This window comes from Nerophis ophidion, linkage group LG01 (assembly GCF_033978795.1).
Source record: "Nerophis ophidion isolate RoL-2023_Sa linkage group LG01, RoL_Noph_v1.0, whole genome shotgun sequence".
Lineage (NCBI taxonomy): Eukaryota > Metazoa > Chordata > Actinopteri > Syngnathiformes > Syngnathidae > Nerophis > Nerophis ophidion.
In genome coordinates this window covers 72,441,654-72,459,817 of record NC_084611.1, presented here as the reverse complement: position 1 = coordinate 72,459,817, position 18,164 = coordinate 72,441,654, and the positions used below count along the sequence as shown (strand labels likewise).

General features: G+C 38.9%; 2 long non-coding RNA genes across 2 annotated transcripts in view; one reads left to right on the top strand and one right to left on the bottom strand.

The window, feature by feature from the left end:
• LOC133559084 (uncharacterized) overlaps window positions 1–18,164 on the bottom strand; it is a 44,701-nt gene that overhangs the window by 12,261 nt on the left and 14,276 nt on the right. The window contains exon 2 of the long non-coding RNA XR_009808089.1: window positions 5,359–5,508. This is a non-coding gene — a long non-coding RNA (uncharacterized LOC133559084). The remainder of the gene's footprint in view (window positions 1–5,358; window positions 5,509–18,164) is intronic.
• The window catches only part of LOC133559079 (uncharacterized), a 43,922-nt gene that overhangs the window by 15,599 nt on the left and 10,159 nt on the right, over window positions 1–18,164 (top strand). The window contains exon 2 of the long non-coding RNA XR_009808088.1: window positions 17,990–18,080. This is a non-coding gene — a long non-coding RNA (uncharacterized LOC133559079). The remainder of the gene's footprint in view (window positions 1–17,989; window positions 18,081–18,164) is intronic.

The following is an 18,164-nucleotide window of genomic DNA, read 5'->3' as shown; positions in this document are numbered from 1 at the left end:
ACAGCGTTAAGGTAGGAATGATGATTTATTCCTAACCACAAAATTAAACTAATAACAGAAATACTGGCACATGGGCACTAAAGACAAAAAAAACAGAACTAGCGTGGAAGCTAGAATGAACAGAAAGCGCTAGTATGTAAACTAGGGACAAGTAAACAAACAAAATAGCATGGAAGGTAATAGGGTGAAAAAAGATAGTTACCACAATGCGGGAAAAGCAATGTCACTTGTTGAGTGTAGCAAACTATAGTCCGAGACCGAATGTAAAACAAGGGCGGTCTTAAATAAGGAGATAACTAATCAAGTCAGGTGCGTAACGACAAACCAGAATCAGGTGACACTGAAGGAGTTACCCTGACAACAGAAAACCAAACAGGAAGTGCCACCGGGAACCAAAGACGTCGAATGCAACACAGGATGATAATAAAACAGAAACAAAACCAGAATATGACATGGTCCGAGATGTAGACCATGACACGTATAGTCCTTTAAGTTTTCGGATGGCTGACAGTCTTTGTTGACTTATTTTTTTAATGTTGTTATGTTCTTTACAAGTGTATGTACACTCTTGACCATAACTGTACATGTACATTTTTTATTTTAAATACATTTGCAATAAATTTGTTTTTATGGGGTATTGTCTGTATAATTTTGAGGACAAAAATGCATTGTGGAATAAGGCTGTCACATAACAAAATGTGTAAAAAGTGAAGAGGTGTTAATATTTTCCGGACACACTGTAATATGGGTGTCATTGTACAAAAGAGTCAAAAAAATAAAGTTTTCTATGGTCTTATGATGAAAATATTACATTTATTATATTTCGCTGAAATGTGTTAATCACGATCAGACCTGTAATCAATTAGCACTGATAAACGAGGGACAACAGTATTGGGTATTATAAGCTAGAGCGATGCAGCATAGTGGACTGACTCGACAGGTGAAGGGACACACCTATAACGCTAATTCCCTCTATGTTTAACCGAGGTTGCCATTGTCAAAGGGTGAAGGCTGTCAGCTATCCAACACTAAAGAAAACCACTTGTAGCCGTAGAGCAAATAATGCAGACAAAAGCTGGAAGGTGAGGAAAGGTGGATTGCAGCTAACACAGCAACTCACATAACTCCCTTACCACTTCTCTGCTCTGTTTTAGGATCACTTGGAGCAACAAGACAGGATTGTGTTCAACTGTCCGAGTTATTGTATTTTTATTATTAGTCAAAAGTAAACACACAGTCCTGTGTTGCTGCCCATCACTGTGGAACTGGTCAGTGCAGCTTTTTTAGACCTCCTGTGAAGGAACAAAGGTTTTTTTTCCCCTTCAGTATATAAATGTATGATTTCCTCTGCTTGAGTGCGTTACATGACCCATTTAGATTGGAGAATAAATTATGGAAATTTGGTTAGCACGTCTGGACTGATTTTTAATAATTCTCCTGTGAGCTTAAGGGAAAAAAAGAGGCATCAGTTCATCAGGCTTAATCTGATTTTTAAAGATTTAATGAATGACGGAAACTCTAAAATCGTATGCAATTTAGTCTGTGATGCTGGTTGACTTCGGAGTCTTGAAACTGGGAATTCTAAACAGTCGATGTGTTAAGGGTACCAAGGATGGGTACCAAAAAATTTTGGTACTGACCGAATCCCACCAGTCCCACCCGAAATCCAATAGCCCATTTTACAGTACCTGGGTTGTGCGTGACATCACGCCAGTTAATTAGCAATCACTCCAGCAGCACTGAGGGCAGACACAGCCAAACTACCTCTAAGCAATGTTGCCATTTTCAAGGCCACAAAGTAATTGACTAAAAACGCTCAACTAAGGGTCAACTTTTCCAAAAATGCGCCAACTTGATGCTAATATGCATTGTTACTCACTACGTTTCCATGCACTAAATTAGTCGGATTTCTCAAAAAGTTAGATTTGTGTATTTTTACACATATGTGTGAAGTGTCCATGCACTTTCTCTCATGCGACTATTGGTCATACGCTGGGAGGCGCTTATTTTCTTTTAGCGCGGTTTGTTTCTTTATTTTCCTGTTGACCTATATGACGTCACACTATGTGTCTGTGTCAAGATAAAAGCCAAGCTACGCTATATTGCCAAAAGTATTTGTCCGCCTGCCTTGTCTCACATATGAACCTGAAGTGTCATTCCATTCCTAACCCATAGGGTTCAACATGACGTCGGTCCACCTTTTGCAGCTATTACAGCTTCAACTCTTGTGGGAAGGCTGTCCTTAAAGGGGAACATTATCACCAGACCTATGCAAGCGTCAATATATACCTTGATGTTGCAGAAAAAAGACCATGTATTTTTTTAACCGATTTCCGAACTCTAAATGGGTGAATTTTGGCGAACTAAACGCCTTTCTGTTTATCGGTCTTGTAGCGATGATGTCAGAACGTGACGTCACCGAGGTAATATACCCGCCATTTTCATTTTCACATTACAAATACCGGGTCTCAGCTCTGTTATTTTTCGTTTTTTCGACAATTTTTTGGAACCTTGGAGACATCATGCCTCGTCGGTGTGTTGTCGGAGGGTGTGACAACACTAATAGATAGGGATTCAAGTTGCACCACTGGCCCGAAGATGCGAAAGTGGCAAGAAATCTGCCGTCAGACCCCCATTGAATGTGCCGAAGTGTCTCCACATTTTACCGGCGATGCTAAGGCAGACATGGCACAGAGACGTATGGATAGCCTGCAGATGCATTTGCAACAATAAAGTCAACGAAATCACAAAGGTGAGTTTTGTTGATGTTGACTTATGTGCTAATCAGACATATTTGGTCGCAGCATTATTGCCAGCTAATCAATGCTAACATGCTATGCTAATCGATGCTAATATGCTATTTGCGCTAGCTATATGTACATTTGAAACTAGATACCCACATTTAATGCGAAACAAACACTTACCAATCGACGGATTTAAGTTGCTCCAGTGTCACAAGATGCGAAAGTCCTGATCGTTTGGTCTGCACATTTTACCGGCGATGCTAATAAGGCAGCCATACTATGGGCCACTTCATTAGGTACACCCATGCTATAGCCCAATAGCGTCAATAGCTATTCGCTCAATAACTTCAGTTTCTTCTCCAATTTCGTTTTCGCTATCTGCCTCCATACACCACCCATCTGTTTCAATACATGCGTAATCTGTTGAATTGCTTAAACCGCTGAAATCCGAGTCTGAATCCGAGCTAATGTCGCTATATCTTGCTGTGCTATTCGCCATTGTTTGTTTGTATTGGCAGCACTGTATGACGTCACAGGGAAATGGACAGTCGCATCGCAAATATCGAAAATCAAGCACTTTAAAGCTTTTTTTAGGGATATTCTGGGAGATGTAAAATTTTGAAAAAAACTTTGAAAAATAAAACAAGCCACTGGGAACTGATTTTTATTGTTTTTAACCCTTTCGAAATTGTGATTATGTTCCCCTTTAAGGTTGCGGACTGTGTTTATAGGAATTTTTGACTAGTCTTCCAAAAGCGCATTGGTGAGGTCACACACTGATGTTGGTCGAGAAGGCCTGGCTCTCAGGCTCCGTTCTAATTCATCTCAAAGGTGTTCTATCGGGTTGAGGTCTGGACTCTGTGCAGGCCAGTCAAATTCATCCACACCACACTCTGCCATCTATTTCTTTATGGACCTTCCTTTGTGCACTGGTGCACAGTCATATCGGAAGAGGAAGGGGCTCGCTCCAAAATGTTCCCACAGGTTGGGAGCATGGAATTGTCCAAAATGTTTTGGTATCTTGGAGCATTCAAAGCTCATTTCCCTGGAACTAAGGGGCCAAGCCCAACTCCTGAGAAACAACCCCAGTGCTTGATTTTATTCACTTGTGGTGGGGCCAAGTGATTCGGACACCTGATTCTGATCATTTGGAAGGGTGGCCAAATACTTTTGGCAATAAAGTGTATATTGTTATGTCCGCTGTAATATAGACAGATTACAAATATTATGTCTCTTAATGGCTATGCTGATTTTAAATATCAGACAGCATCAAGAAATGATCTTGGATTGTGCTACCAACACGAGGCTACTACCAAGAACGTATCGGAGCAGATGTAGGTCCAAAGTAAAGGAAGACTGTCGGCAGAGAGTTTTTTCAAGGAATTTTTGGAGGGAGAATCATGAAAACAAAACATTTGAATGTCTCGGAGTTAGACTTAGACAAACTTAATTGATCCACAAGGGAAATAAGGCGGCAAAGGCTCTGTGGATTGATGGAAGAAGTTTTAAATCCGAAGGAAAAGAGTGTTCGTGCTCCGACTGGGTACTGTTTCAGATGAACTTGGTTGCAATTTTTCTGGACAACCTTGGCAGTTGTGTGTAATAGAGTTATTGTTAATCCGTTTGGAAATGCTGGGTGAAGAGGTTTGTGGATGCTTTATTCTTCTTCTTGTAACTTGTGATACATGCTTCATTCTCTTTTATATTTTGTTAAGCCGGCATTTACTATTTCCTTAGTTACCTTATTAAATCAATCTTTGTTTCTATTTTTCTACCATTGATGCACTTGAAAGTGCTCTGTTCTTTTAATTTTTGAAGAAAATAAACAGTCTCCTCTTCATTACAGCTGTTGCTGTTTTTATTGAATGGTATCTGCTTCCGGGTTATACCCTGCACTTTGAGACTGGCACATTCGCGATAAGAAGGCCCCTCCCCCCCAAGAGATCTGGTTTCCAAACGCATAATCCATGTGTGTTAGTCAGAATTTTCGAAAACCGAACACGATAAGGTGTTTTCATGTCTTGTAGGAGGCTCATATAGAGCTGAACTATTCTAGCAATCGGACTCATTTAGTACTGACTGATTAGCTTTAACTGTTTCACATGGTGATTTCAACACCTCCAAATTTTGTTAATGAAATCTACAACTAAGATGCACGTTAAAATCCAACAGCCAATGCTTTAATAAGTACAATACTTAAAGTATTAACACTTTTTAAGGCGTAACAAAAAACACACTACACAAACTTTACACCACAGCCATCTAACGTCTTTGAATTAAAACTGTAATTACAACTGAATATCAGACTTGTCATACCTGATACATACAAAAGAGAAATATATGACAACTGGACGGCAGTTAGTTCATTTTTTAATATTGCAATAACATTTTTTATTTATTATAAAAAACTATTAATATTCATTTACACACAAAAGTACCGGAAATTGGTACTGTTGAGCACCTATATCGATTCCCGGGTACTGGGAATCGGTACCATATTGATTCAAATGTGATTTTAAATGTAAAAAATAGTTTGTCAACAAATCTGCTGTCTGACAGACCAGTAAAGGTGTTTGTTTATAAAGAAGTATTGTATTGTAAATTTTTTACTGACCCTTGCCAACGTCACAATAAGTTCCATTTTTGGTTGGGTGGTTATCATCACTGCCATGAGTTGGCGACTTGTCCAGGGTGTACGCCTCCTTCCGTTCGAATGCAGCTGGGATAGCGCACCCTCCCCCACTCCATCCATCCCCCCGCGACCCTTAGAGAGACAAATAGTAGAAAATGGAGTAATGAACGATCATGTTTGAATTTCAAGTCCTGTTTGACTTTTAAACAAAATGCTGGTTGGAGTATAGATTGGACTACTTTTAGTGGTGGTTTCAACTTCAGAGGTGCACGAAATGTGATTTTGCCTTGGCCACAGCTGCTCTGAAGCGGTTGACCCACAAACAAGCCCTCCAGGATTTCACAGGATATTTTTTGTGATCAGTGCAACCTAAAATGCTTGAATTTTTGTTAGCCCTTTTCAGGAAGTTGCAGCAAAACCTGCAATGTTTTGAGGCATAATCTTTTTCAAATAACATTGAATCAACTTGCGATCAAATTATTAATAACAAATACATTTTTAGTCATCCATTTTTGTTGGTAAATGAACTATTTATTATTATGAACTATTTAAGAACCCTGTTCGAAAACCAATTAGGTTCTTAAGTCGAGGTTCCATTGTGTAGAAATTCAAGTAAACTAGGAAGTGAGGATGCAGGTATGTTGTTAAATGTTTATATACTACATTAACCAGGTTTCATGGGGGTGTAGAAGGGAAACGTAAGTAGGTCTGAGCTAACAACATGATCAAACAAATGTTGATATATTGTTACACTTTGCCATCCCTGCTTTGTTTACACAGGAAACACAATTTAATTAGACAGTTGACGTACGTGTTGGAGCGCCTCAAAATGTGCAGGGAAAGTTGGGAGGTGGTGCATAAATCGCAGGGATTAAATTTGTGTAAAATTGAAGCGATTGCGACACCCTGAAGGGATTGTATGTATGAATACATACAAACATATTAACACAACCACCAGCCACAATATTCAGGATAAATCCACAATGTACAAGAACTAGCATATCTAAAAATGTTTGCAAAGATAATGACGGTCATATTAATTGACACTGTCTGGTACGGTTGTACGGTATACCGGTATTCGTATAGTACCACGATTTTAATGAATCCTATTCGGTACTACACCGCCTCTAAAAAGTACCGGTCACTGCTAATGACGCCGTTTCTGAATGTAAACAAACGCCATTGGTGGATCTACACCTAACATCCACTGTAATGATACCAAGTACAGGAGCGTATCTAGTCGATACTACTATGATCTACATCGATTCTTTTTAGCATTACAAAATCTTTTATTTAAAAAAAAATTATATTATGTTTATAAACTCAGCAAATATGTCCCTGGACACATGAGGACTTTGAATATGGTATCGTATCGATACCTAAATTTGTGGTATCATCCAAAACTAATGTAAAGAATCCAAACAACAGAAGAATAAGTGATTATTACATTTCAACAGCAGTGTAGATAGAACATGTTAAAATAGTTAGTAAGCAGATATTAACAGTAAATGAACAAGTAGATTAATAATTCACTTTCTACCACTTGTCCTTAAAAATGTTGACAAAATGATAGAATAGAAAAGACACAATATGTTACTGCATACGTCAACAGCTAAATTAGCAGTCATTGTCTGTTTACTTACTACTAAAAGACAAGTTGTCTTGTATGTTCACTATTTTATTTAAGGACAAACATGCAATAAGAAACATATGTTTAATGTATCATAAGACTTTTTGTTAAAAATAAAGCCAATATCGCAATTGTTTGTGGTCCCCTTTATTAAGTACCGAAAAGTATCGAAATACATTTTGGTACTGGTACCAAAATGTTGGTATTGGGACAAAACTTCAGTCTGTATTGTATTAATTTAACAATGCGATCATTTTTTGAAGTGGTATGTAACTGTACTGCATCACACTGAGACTTGTCTCTAATAATTTGGTTTATGTTATCTGCAGAACTAATACACATGTTATGTACAGTCATGCAGTATTTTCTGCTTTAATTGTTACGTAATTAAAAATGATTATCCACTTGGGGTGAATGAAATAGGTTTTCTCTATTTTCAGAAAGAAAAAGCAGAGTGAATAAAAAGTACAGCCGTCCCTCATTTATCGCCGTTAGTTGGTTCCGGACAAGACTACAATAAATGAATTTCCAGGATTTAGAAATCATTATAAATCAAATATTATATAGCTAATAAAGGGGTGCATCTCTACCTTAAATGGCGATTAGATATAAATCTAGATACATGAGTTACGATACAATACACTAACAATGCAGTGTTTCCCCCAGAAAATGTGTTAGTTAAGGTGGTATCTCTCTGGCGGACAGACGGGGGAAGGGCATGGATGGGTGTATGGATCGGTGTAACTCGACCTGTCGCCATCACGTTTCCACCTCGTTACTGCCACCAAATAGCCTGGTGGGCAATAGACTACAGACTGTGGTGAAGTAGGCCGGCTTCGTCGCGTGAAGAAGCCTAAAATTTTTGGTTGTGTTTTCTGCTCCATTAGCTGAATGGCTATATACATCTCGATATTTTTTGCATAAAATAAAAACAAAACAGTCCTAGTTACCTGAGATACTAAATATGTCATCATTATGCCACATGCTGACATATGTTCAACTCATCATGCTTAATTTATTACAGCATTTGGGAAGCCTGTAGTTTATATTTATTATGTAAATGTTATATTTTTATCAACATGTGATAGCAGGGACCCTGCCATTCAAAACTAGGTTGCTACATTAATAATGATTAATGTAACTATAGCCGAAAAAATAGTACAATAGCAATAGGAGAGACTATTTATCCCTGAACACCATGGAGTTAATGTAGGTTTTATGATGCAGTTACATTATTATATCAACTATCAGAGACAGCTTCAGGAAGCTCTTCATGTAACATAATGTTGTTTTTTGCTGCTTTAACACAGCTCAATCAACACAAAAAAAGGTAAAGTGAAATAACAGACAGACAGAGCTTTGCTGTCCGTAACACACACACACACACACACACACACACACACACACACACACACACACACACACACACACACACATTGCAAACTGAGCAAATGTTACGCTAAAACCTAATTAGCCTTCACCTCCAGGACTGCGAGCGAGCTGAGCTGCCGATTATGTTTCTAGAACGTCAACGAGCGAATAGTGATGTTACTAGTAGCTGACGGGAAGGTGTTTATTATAATTTGGGGAGAGTCCGCTGCCTGATCCTTACCTGCTAAACACCTATCTGCTCATCACGACTCTGGAGTACTAACTTCATGCGCTCTGAATACGCACTGCTGATTCGCTGATACCGCTCTTTGTGTAACCAATCAGATGGTTCGTTGGGTAGGACAATGCTGGGTGCTGCAGAGAGTACTGACAGAGACAGAGGCAGAAACGAAGCGGAGAATCTTGTTAAGCTTAGGCGGCGGCTCTTTGTTGTTAAGGCGGCCGCATTAGCAACAAAGCGCTGTGGGAAACCCTGCAAAGCTTTTTAAAACAGATGGAAGCTTTGCATGGTGAAAGGTAAATTAAATGGATCATGTATCATGTCCGAACAGTGTCATGTGTTCATTTTTTCAAATAAACACAAAAAACATTAACTTCAAGGCATTGCAATCCATAAACTTAGCAAAAACAAGATGTAAACAAAACACTTTTGGAAAAGCTTCCAGGTATTTACTGTTGTTTGTCCAGGTAGCAACCATACAATACAGAGGAAATCAAGCTCTGCCTCAAGTAGCGGTGTTAAACACCTCAGTAGCACAAGTGAAAGATACAATTAAGTGCCACAAAGTAAACCAAACAGCTGCGTCATTGTAGAAGCTCACATACTTTTCAAAGTGCCTTTCTGCTAGTTACTGTGCAGCTAGGTTTTCATCTTTAGCACAATGAACAGTGTAGTAGATGCTGTGATTACTTCGCAGAGTTGTGACTAAGTTGGGGCAGGAAGTCTTTCAAATCAGTCTTCCTGTCTTGCCAGTTGGTAGATCGCTACTTTATGGTGACTTTCCAAAGGTTACAAATGGCCATGCTTTTATCTAACAGACCACTCTTTTTAAAATATCCAAACGTTTACTACACTTTAGATTTAGTATTCGGGGGTGCACTGTTTGTGAATTATTTCGGTGCTGTCTGCCATGTTATCGGTCACAAACGAGAACATTACTCTCAAAAGCTTAGAGCCCCCATCTTTTGTAGCTGACAAAGCTGGCAAAGTTGATACAATCAAAAAGTTACAATGTTATGTACAGTTCTGCAGTATTTTCTGCAGTGAAATGATCATTCACCCGTTCTTTTTTGTCCCCACGTTGACTATTGCAATTCTTTTTTCACTCTCTTCAACAAGTCAACGCTAAAGAGACTTCCGGACACTTACTAACTGATTAGCATTAACTATTTTACGTGGTGATTTCAACGCCTCCAAATGTTGTTAATGAAATCTACAACTAAGATGACCGTTAAAATCGAAAAGCTGATGCATAATAAGTACAATACTTAAAGGCCTACTGAAATTAGATTTTCTTATTTAAACGGGGATAGCAGGTCCATTCTATGTGTCATACTTGATTATTTCGCAATATTGCCATATTTTTGCCGAAAGGATTTAGTAGAGAACATAGACGATAAAGTTCGCAATTTTTGGTCGCTAATAAAAAAAGCCCTGCCATTACCGGAAGTAGCAGACGATGTGCGCGTGACGTCACGAGTTGCAGGGCTCCACACATATTCACATTGTTTATGATGGGAGCCACCAGCAGTAAGAGCAATTCAGACCGAGAAAGCGACAATTTCCCCCTTAATTTGAGCGAGGATGAAAGATTTGTGAATTAGGATATTGATAGTGAAGGACTCGAAAAAAAAAAGAAAAAAAAAGCGGCGGAAGTGTGAGCGTTTCAGATGTAATTAGACACATTTACAAGGATAATTCTGGAAGATCCCTTATCTGCTTATTGTTTTATTAGTGTTTTAGTTAGATTGTAAAGATTGTAAAGACATACCTTGAGGTCGGATGGCTGCGGTGAACACACAGTGTCTCAGAGAGAAGCCGAGGAGCCAAGCTCACAGCTGCCTTTTTTGACAGCTGCTGCAGGACGACGAATAATCCAGTGATGTCTCCGGTAAGATATATATCACAATTTTCCCATCCAAAAACATGCTAGTTGACGTAGAGAAAACATGTTCGCTTGACCGCTCTGCTTCACAACAAACAAAGAAATACCGGCTGTGTCTCGGTGCTAAAGACAGCTGCAATCCACCGCTTTCCACCAACAGCATTGTTCTTTATAGTCCCCATTATTAAATGAACAAATTGCAAAAGATTCAGCAACACAGATGTCCAGAATACTGTGTAATTATGCGATTAAAGCAGACGACTTTTAGCCGCTAGTGGTGCAGCGCTAATATTTCCTGACAGTCCGTGACGTCAAGCGTACGCGTCATCATCCCGCGACGTTTTCAACAAGAAACTTGCGGGAAATTTAAAATGGCAATTTAGTAAACTAAAAAGGCCGTATTGGCATGTGTTGCAATGTTAAGATTTCATCATTGATATATAAACTATCAGACTGAGTGGTCGGTAGTAGTGGGTTTCAGTAGGCCTTTAAAGCATTAACACTTTTTAGGGCGTTACAAAAAGCCGCAGTGTGGTGAAGCGGTCACATTTGAATTGTAATGTGACGACTGTATTTTTTTTTTTACTTGCAAATATTTTAATTTGAAGTATTTTTTTATTTTTTTTGCAAGTATATTTTATTGTATTATACAGTTAAAATCACATTTGACAGTCATACTTTGCTCACGCAAACCCTTCATACAGGCACACATCCACTTGTACACACTCACATACACACTTGAGGAGAAAAGTGCACTTGAACTTTAACAAGTCAAGGTTTACAGTATAGACATTATTAGAAAAAATACCCAGATATTGTATATATACATATATATCCATCCATCCCGCTCTGGCTCAGGATCAGCAGGCTATCCAGACCATAGCATGATGGATGAATATTCCTCGGCATCAAGGATTCTCAGGAAGTGATCACAAGATCACCTCCCGAGGACCTCTCCACAGTTCACACTTAAACACTTTCTTTAATAATGAATGGATAAGGAATTCACTAAATGTAAAATATATGCATTTGTCCGCTTAAAAAACTGGTTTGATTGGTGTAAACCTCCACACAGCATGCCCAGGTGGTGCACGTAAACAAGTCACATGACCCTCAGCTACATGTGTAGTAAGTCAGGCGTCAGGCCCTGTGCACACACAAACCTAAAAGGAATGTCAGGCTGCTCTCGGCCATTGTGTCTTTTTCTGCACCAGTTCAGTTCTATCAGCAGTGCGCTCGGGTGTCCCGTGTGTCTACGTGATTATGTTTGCGCTTCATATTTACTGGAGCCACATTTGCATTGTGTGAAACTATTCCACAAATGCAGAACCTCCGAGTGGAGATGTGCTCGCCCTCCCTGAGCTCGACGATGCATGTCGCCACATCTCAACCTCCCATTCTTTCTGCATCGCAATATCATAGGGAATTGAACTCCAACGTCGCCGTGTTTTGTAACCGCGAGGTGATTGGCAGATGTGCTGCAGATACATACTGTGGTCACGAGCTTGCGCGTGGAGTCAGAAAAATGAAAGTGGGTGTTTGCTTTGGCAGCGAGATGCCGTCCTGCCAAAGCTTGCCAAACAAACATGAAACAAGCCGGCATTCTTTTATGCTTCCAACCTCTTCACTGGCACGGAAAGGTGGCCATGTTGCTCCCCGCACACAGCGAGGGCAGTTTGGGTCCGTGTTGCAGAAACACAAAGAAGGCAAGGCAACATTGCAGCTACGACGGAGCCCCATGGCTCACTCCAAGGCCCTCCAGTTCCTTTATGCCAAGCTTGGCTCTGAAGAGATTACGAAACAAGGAAAAAGGGAAAACCTATTTACCCCCCAAACGTCTCCCCTGCATCTATTAAGGCTGTCAATGGAAGTTATTTAAGCTTCTTGGAAAACATTAGCTGCTGCTTTGCTCGGTCTTGGAGTTGACGTAATCACATTCAGTGGCAGTGGGACAGTTGTGTTCTTGTACTTTTCACACCTTTGTCTTAATGTTGCCAAACAACAAGTCTGCGGTCACCTGTTGCTCTGTTTATAAGCAGCAGCCAGGAGGAGAGACGGGGTTGGGGCAGGAGCCAGAGCGCGAGCGAGGACGAACGAGAAAAAGACAATTGCTGGAAAGCAACTGAGAGACTTATTGAAAAATTAAACAATATTGTAGCCCTGAAACAGGCTCATATGTCGGTGCTTGGTGGTCTAAAGAACCCCCAGGTGGGCAAGCCCCACACTAACCAATAATAAATAAATTACTTCTTAACATTAACGCAACTTCTTGAACATAAAAATGCATGAGAATGTTTTATATTTTGAACATTATTTTTAACACTGTGATTACAAGTGGAATTATTCATTACTTATCGTGTTGTCAGCTTACATTTATCCGAGAGCCAGATGCAGTCATCAAAAGAGCCACATCTGGCTCACCAGCCATAAGTTCCCTACCCCTGGAATAAGTGGTAGAAAATGGATGGATGGATGGTTATGAAAACACATTATTAAAATACGTTATTGTCTTTTTGCATTTTGGTTACTATTTGGTTTAATCACACACCTACTGTAAATGGTGATGGGCGAGACAGTGGTCGTGAACGCCTCACTTGGCTTCCCGCAAAAATCGTACAAAAATAGAACGGGTGATACGTCATCTCCGGTCTCCGCCAGCCAATCACAGCTCCGCATTCCCTCCGTTAAGCTCCCATTGGCTGACAAATAAGCAATTCTCTGTTGTTGATTCCAAACTGAAAGAAAGCCACACGGCGATAACCAAAAACGACATCGTTATTGATGTCATCAAGACTATTCCATCCATCTCGGAATCACACCCAAATCCGTGGCTGCACGGCTCGATCTGGGCGCACGGCGGCTTTATCTACTAGTAAAGCATGCTAGCCCCGCCAGCTAACTAGCCAGCGTCTCGTCTTGTCCCTTATCTTCATGGCTTTCCGCTGTTGATTCTTCCACATCTGGCTCACGAGTAGTTAAGTACGCTTTTAACTAGGGACGTGCCGATAGGTTGGACTTTTATTTTACTTTACGGAAGTAATTTACAGTGGGGCAAAAAAGTATTTAGTCAGCCACCGATTGTGCAAGTTCTCCCACTTAAAATGATGACAGAGGTCTGTAATTTTCATCATAGGTACACTTCAACTGTGAGAGACAGAATGTGAAAAAAAAATCTAGGAATTCACATTGTAGGAATTTTAAAGAATTTATTTGTAAATTAAGGGGGAAAATAAGTATTTGGTCAACCATTCTAAGCTCTCACTGATGGAAGGAGGTTTTGGCTCAAAATCTCACGATACATGGTCCCATTCATTCTTTCTTTAACACGGATCAATCGTCCTGTCCCCTTAGCAGAAAAACAGCCCCAAAGCATGATGTTTCCACCCCCATGCTTCACAGTAGGTGTGGTGTTCTTGGGATGCAAATCAGTATTCTTCTTCCTCCAACCACGACGAGTTGAGTTTATAACAAAATGGATAAATGGATGATACAGCAGAGGATTGGGAGAATGTCATGTGGTCACATGAAACCAAAATAGAACTTTTTGGTATAAACCTAACTCGTCGTGTTTGGAGGAAGAAGAATACTGAGTGCCCGCGGGCACCAGGTAGCGCGTAAGGACCAGATGAGTCGCCCACTGGCCTGTTCTAAAAGTAGCTCCAATAGCAGCACTTACCAGTGAGCTGTCTCTATTTTTAAAATTGTATTTATTTAATAGCAAGCTGGTCTCGCTTTGCTCGACATTTTTAATTCTAAGAGAGAGAAAACTCAAATAGAATTTGAAAATCCAAGAACATTTTTTAAAGACTTGGTCTTCACTTGTTTAAATAAATTCCTTTATTTTTTTACTTTGCTTCGTATAACTTTCAGAAAGACAATTTTACAGAAAAAATACAACCTTAAAAATGATTTTAGGATTTTTAAACACATATACCTTTTCAGCCTTTTAAATTCTTTCCTCTTATTTCCGGACAATTTAAATCAATGTTCAAGTATTTTTTACTTTTTTTATTGTAAAGAATAATAAATACATTTTAATTTAATTCTTCATTTTAGCTTCTGTTTTTTCGACGAAGAATATTTGTGAAATATTTCTTCAAGCTTATTATGATTAAAATTCTAAATAATTATTCTGGCAAATCTAGAAAATCTTTACGATCAAATTTAAATCTTATTTCAAAGTCTTTTGAATTTCTTTTAAAATTTTTGTTCTTGAAAATCTAGAAGAAATAATGATTTTTCTTTGTTCGAAATATAGCTTGGTCCAATTTGTTATGTATTCTAACAAAGTGCAGATTGGATTTTAACCTATTTAAAACATGTCATCAAAATTCTAAAATGAATCTTGATCAGGAAAAATTACTAATGATGTTCCATAAATTATTTTTAAATTTTTTTCAAAAAGATTCAAAATTAGCTAGTTTTTCTCTTCTTTTTTTCGGTTGAATTTTGAATTTTAAAGAGTCAAAATTGAAGATAAACTATGTTTAAAAAATTTATTTTAATTTTTTTCCTGTTTTCTCCTCTTTTAAACCGTTCAATTAAGTGTTTTTTTCATCATTTATTCTCTACAAAAAACCTTCCGTAAAAGCAAAAAAAATGTACAACGGAATGACAGACAGAAATACCTATTTTTTAATATATATATATATATATATATATATATATATATATATATATATATATATATATATATATATATTTATTTATTTATTAAAGGTAAATTGAGCAAATTGGCTATTTTTGGCAATTTTTTTTAAGTGTGTGTCAAACTGGTAGCCCTTTGCATTAATCAGTACCCAAGAAGTAGCTCTTGGTTTCAAAAAGGTTGGTGACCCCTGGTGTATACATACAACCACATGCTGAGCGTCAGAGGAGAAGATGCACATATAATTATTCATCCTGCACACGCTGTTTGATTTACCAAGAATAAAACTCAACTGCGAGCTCGAGTTTGCGTCTTTATTTAGCACAGTGCAAACTGACACAGTGAGAAAAGAGGCAATTGCCCAGCAGAACCATCATGAACGTATGCTTGTCAACATGTCAAAAATAAAAATATTGGACTTTTTTGTGGGTTGCTACATGGATGGATGGATTGACTTTTTGTTGATTCAGCAATATCATTTTATAGTTGCTGGATAACTTAAAAGGCTAGTTAAAACAAATTCAATTGACTGGTGTGTTTTTTTTTAAATTATATTTTAACTTTGGTGACAATTCTGTCAATCCCCACTAAGCAGCCTGCTGACAACAGTCTGTGTCATATTATTTGCGTCGTCCCACCCTGCATAAGCCCTATGCAAGATTGTAGCTCATCAAGCCTGTCTTTGTCCAGGTGATCCAGCCCAGTCTGCCCAGCACTCCAGAGCTACACTTTCCACATATGTTCAAATCTCAGGCCACCATCCACAGCTCCACCCACCACCTACATGCAATGTCGATACAATGCTGCAATGTAGCTTAAATGATGTTCTATGCATCTCATTCTAGAACTCTTATTTGTCACCATACTCGCCAACCTTGAGACCTCCGAATTCGGGAAATGGTTAGTGCTGCAAGGGATTCTGGGTATTTGTTCTGTTGGGTTTATGTTGTGTTACAGTGTGGATGTTCTTCCAAAATGTGTTTGTCATTCTTGTTTGGTGTGGGTTCACAGTGTGGCGCATATTGGTAACAGTGTTAAAGTTGTTTATATGGCCACCCTCAATATGACTTATATTTGCTGTTGATCCAGTATGCAATGCATTCACTTCTGTGTGGGTAAAAGCCGCATATATTATTTGACTAGGCGGGCACGCTGTTTGTATGGGGGAAAAGTGGACATGACGACAGGTTGTAGAGGACGCAAAAGGCAGTGCCTTTAAAGGCATGCCCCCAGTATTGTTTTCCGGGTGAAAATCGGGAGAATGGTTGCCCCGGTAAACTATCGGGAAAGGCACTGAAATTTGTGAGTCTCCCGGTAAAATATGGAGTCTTGGCAAGTATCGTTGTCACATATCTGTAAAAAGAAGTTACGCCTTGCTCAGTGTAAAAAAACAACAACAAAACTACGGAGCGAAATTACTGGAAAAACTCAGCAAACTCAAAAATATGTTCCACAAACTGAAAAATGTTTCACAAACTCGAAAAAAAAATATGTCTACTTTTGGATTGTTTGTGTCATGTTTGTGTGTTTTCTCATTCGCTCTGTTGATTGGTATTTTGAATGTTGATGGGCCGGGTTTGGTTTTAGAATTGTATTATTATTGTTGAGATCCGCTTTTTGGATCCTCCACATATTGTTGTTTATTGTTCCATTTTTATTTTCACTCTCCGTCTGATCCTATTATTTCCTGTTTAGTCGGTCACCTTGGTAGCTTATCAGTTTCAGCTGTTACTCACGGCCCTGCACACCTGTCCTCACTAATCACCTGCCTTATATAAGCCTGCATATTTTGTTGTTCAGTCTGGAATCCAAATTTGTTCATACACAACGGTACGTCTTCTTTGCACTTTTGCTTACATGCAATTTCTGTATTATTCTCGCGAGCTCTCACGCTGCGCAATTTTATTAATTTTTAGCTCTCATGCTAAATGTTTTGTTTTCCCCTTTGTGTGCCTATGTGCCAGTTTAGTTTACTATTTGTTTATCGTAGCTTTCATGCTAGCGTCTTTTGTTTGCCTTTTCTTAGCTCTAGTATTTTTGTTCTCTAGCACCGTTTGTTAAATAAATCATTAGTTCATACCTTTTGCTGTGTTCAATTCTCGACACAACAAACGTAACAATTATGGTATTATTTTGTTGGATTGATTAATAAAAAAAAAAAAGAAATGATTGACACATGCAAAAAAATGTTTCACAAACACACTAAAGTTTTTTTGAGTAGAAAAACAATTTTCTTCTTTTGGCATGGATTTTTCGCAATTTTTGTTTCTCACGCACAGGAAGCGTAGTTGGCACTCTTCCACGGCAGGTGGCGCTCCTGAATCACTTTAAGGCTGACGGAACTACTGCCGTCAACGAAGAAGAAGAAGAGAAAGGAGACATTTTGAGTTTGTGAAACATTTTTTGGAGTTTGTGGAGTTTTGGCAGTAATTTTACTCCACACGAAACTAATGATGACGTCCACGGTGATACTGGAGTACAGCCAACTTTACATGTTACCTTCTGCGCTTGAGGGTTTTTTTGCCGCGTGGCAAAAAAGCCAAAGAAAAAGCAAAAGCGCATGACCCTATGCATGAGTATCAAAGTTATTTTTTTGGCATTTTAATTCTGAATTGTACGACCTGAAGTGGACTTGGCAGCTTCCAAGTGTTAGACGATAGCCACAGCGTGACAGCTAGAAGGGAAGCCGTGTGCCTTCTTGGAAGCTCCGTCTCATTCCTGGAGCATAAGAACAACAACATTTGACTCCAGGATCAACCTTTTTTTTCTCTTCTTCCCAAATTCATGTGCTTGCCAAATATTCAAATATAATTCCATGCTATGTATTCATGTTGACAGGATGGCTGCGTTATGCAATGATGTCATACTTCATGGTGCTCGTCATCAGATACCGGAGAACCTTCTAGAGCCTCCTAAGGTCCGACACTTCGTAAGTGGAATACATTTTTTGGGGGGAAAAACACACGTTATGCGTAAAACTTTAAGAGACTGACACCACAATTCATCAAAGTGC